We start from the raw sequence: 3503 nt of genomic DNA on the forward strand, positions 1-3503 counted from the left end.
GAAGAGGAGTGGGACAGAGAGGAAGGGGTGGTTGGAAATGGGAGGTTAAAGATGAAGTGTGTACAGGTGTGTGACGTTTGGTCTTATCATCCTTGTACGTCATTATTTGGGGAACGCCTTTATGATGCCTTTATGATGTGGGCATTCGCATTGTGTCTTTTGATGTACGTTTTCTCTCTCTCTCTCTCTCTCTCTCTCTCTCTCTCTCTCTCTCTCTCTCTCTCTCTCTCTCTCTCTCTCTCTCTCACTTCTTCCATAAAGTGGTTTTCTTTTAGGAATATAAGCGGAGTTACTACTTAAAACAACTCACCTTGCTGTAATCATAGTGAAAAGGGAAGATAATCGTGAAAAAACACGAGAAGGATGAGAATATAATCATTCATGAATTACAGTCATTAAGAGAAGACAGATGATCATTTCATGATTATCTTACTTCCCTTTCCTTATGATCCACTCTTGAGTGGTAGCGCTCGGCCAGTTTTTATGTGAGACACACGTATCCAGTGCCGACCTTTAAGTAGAAAATGCTTCCTACTTTTATGTAAAATTTCGAGTTATCTTTTTCTTTCTTCTTTTGGGCAAGTGCTATAAGATATTACATTAATATAGTTGACCTTTAAACTTGGCGTATCAAGTGGATCAGGTACACAGTCGTAACTAGTGGCAAGAACTCAAACTATCCACGATATATATATATATATATATATATATATATATATATATATATATATATATATATATGTGTGTGTGTGTGTGTGTGTGTGTGTGTGTGTGTGTGTGTGTGTGTATGTATGTTTGTGTATGTATGTATGTGTGTGTGTATGTGTGTGTGTGTATTGATGGACAAACATTTGTATATACACCACGGGTTGGATTCGAGCCCTGGGTTGGGTGTCGGGCGACAGGAGATCCTGTAAGTTCAACGCTGCGCTCCACTTTGTAGTAGGGACAATATGAACACTTCTTGAAGCAAGAGGATCCTTGACAAGCCTGTACTCTGATTCGTCAATGAGTGATGACACAGACACCCTAATGGTGACTGTAGGTTGTCGACGCGTCCAGGATTCGAACCCAGACTCTCTAAACCATTGACAGCGACGCCAACCACTATACCACGGAATCGCGTGTGAGATTACTATTCGTTATTGCTATTCGTGTGCTGCAGTGAGAGTTTTACATTCGTGTTGCCTCGTCTCATAACCTTAGACCTCTCGTCCACAACTGTAAGTCTTCGTCCACACCTGTAGGATTCTGTCCACATCTGTCAGCTTCTTGTCCACAATTGTGAGCCTCTCGTCCACAACTGTTCAGTCTCTTGTCCACAACTTTAAGCCTGTCGTCTACACCCGTGAGCGTCTCATCCAGACATCACGGAATGAGGCGACACACAAACGGGTATGATGCAAGACTCGCTGAAATGTTCCTCTTATCCTTCACCACTTTATCGATATTGGTTGACGCCACGAGCTGCACGCTCCTTCCTAGAGGTCGTATGATCACTTTCTTCCTATGAAAAAAATATAAAAAAAGAGAGAGTTTGGAGTACCCTTAAGGACGATATTTCAGCACAAAACAACGTCCAAAAGACTCCTAGTGAAGGGAACATATCCCAGCGAGGCACCGCCTTCAAGTTCTCGGTATAAAAGCAGGCGGTGTGACGGTTGGGTATACAGATCAGCTGAGCTCAACAGCGGTATAACACTAAGTGCAAGTCTCCAGGATGAAGTTTGTAAGTGCTGCCTTACCGCCCGTGATTCACTTAAGAGTTGTGATACATCTATGTTCTGTCTGAAGATAAAATATATTTCCCTTCACTCTCTCAAGGAACACTCCTCTTCTTGGAATATATTTTGACACACATGAACATCTTATGACATGCAACTTTGAGCGAAGACCAAATAGTATCATTCTGACATTACTAAACTGGTTTTTGCTGCTCATAAAGAGAGAGAAAGTATCGTACCAAGAGAACTCCCTAACATGTGACATATTCGTTCACCTTACAGGAAACACGATGTAGTCCGTTCTGACACTGGGTTAAGGTACTGCCAGTGATGCATATTTGTGACAGTTTGTCGTTAATTCAAACTGCCACTCCAGGAAAACATACCACAACTTAGCTGGGTTTTCTCGCGTGTAACATGCTCACTTATTAGCGTTGTAACCTTATGGTAGCGCGCGCGCGCACACACACACACACACACACACACAAACACAACACAACACAACACACACACACACACACACACACACACACAACACAGCACACACGCACACACACACACACACACACACACACACACACACACACACACACACACACACGCACACAGTAAAAAAAAGAAATATCCCGAATGTTTCATACAGAAGATAAGACTCAGCTTGCTTCGTCCTAAGCACATAACACCTTAACACTACAACCAATATAAATCCTGTTCAGTAGAAGGCGTCAATGGCCAACAAAACAGGTCGGGCGGTGGAGGGCAGTCCCCGTAAACACAGAGGATCCAGTTTCTCTCAGACCCTAACCCTCACACCTCCGTCGTGCGGACTTTGCCACTAACCTCACACTTGCAGAGGGTGTCACAGGAGGGGAAACTCACAGCCCCAGCAAGGTCGTGGATGGGGCTTGTGGTTGTCTTCACAAATCAAAAGATGTTCAAGGGAAAGACCTACTGCCGGTGTCCCAGTTTGTTGTGATCTATGGCATACTTTTGATTTTATTATTCAGTCACTTAATACGATTCAGAAACACAAGCAAATCACACGCACACACACACACACACACACACACACACACACACACACACACGGACATGTTGCATCTCTCTCTCTCTCTCTCTCTCTCTCTCTCTCTCTCTCTCTCTCTCTCTCTCTCTCTCTCTCTCTCTCTCTCTCTCTCTCTCTCTCTCATTTTCTCCTATCATTCAAGCATCCATACTTAAGCTGATCATCATAAACATGATCCTCCTTCAGTTCGTTTTATCATCATCAAAGACCCAAGAATATTTCTTTGTATGTCTAACTGTTTACGTTCTTCCTCCGTCAGCTGTCTTTGATATTCGCTCTCCTGCTGGTGCTGACGGTGGCGTTCACCTCCGTCAACAGCCACCCGGAACCCATCGGACTCTTGAAGAAATTCAAGAAAGTGAAGAAATTCAAAGCATTGGGCGCTCTGAAGCATTCCGGACATTTTCTAAGAGGTTGATAGATAGCACGTTCCAACGGTGGCGTGTGGTGACAGAGCAAGTATTCTGTTACACAGAAGATTGCCACAGATTCTGTGGATATTCATCTTGTACGTTCTCGTCTGTGTCATCCCAGTCAAGTTGGAGCTACAGAACGCGAGCGTTCCATCTGCTTCAACCAAAGACCATCATCATCATCAACATCATCAGCCGGGTTGCAAACCTTGAGAATCGCTGTCTGTTTTACTGTGGCAGTATGGGTATGCACCATTATTGCCTAAATCCTTCATTTTAGAATATATCGTATGTAGCTTC

At 43.6% G+C, this 3503-nt stretch overlaps 1 long non-coding RNA gene across 1 annotated transcript; it reads left to right on the forward strand.

Moving 5' to 3' along the window:
- Positions 1-803: 803 nt before the first annotated feature.
- LOC139755812 (uncharacterized) lies at positions 804-3503 on the forward strand. The gene is made up of 2 exons (XR_011714169.1): positions 804-1729; positions 3050-3503. It is a non-coding gene; the product is annotated as an uncharacterized lncRNA (long non-coding RNA).

Source organism: Panulirus ornatus, chromosome 20, assembly GCF_036320965.1.
Source record: "Panulirus ornatus isolate Po-2019 chromosome 20, ASM3632096v1, whole genome shotgun sequence".
Lineage (NCBI taxonomy): Eukaryota > Metazoa > Arthropoda > Malacostraca > Decapoda > Palinuridae > Panulirus > Panulirus ornatus.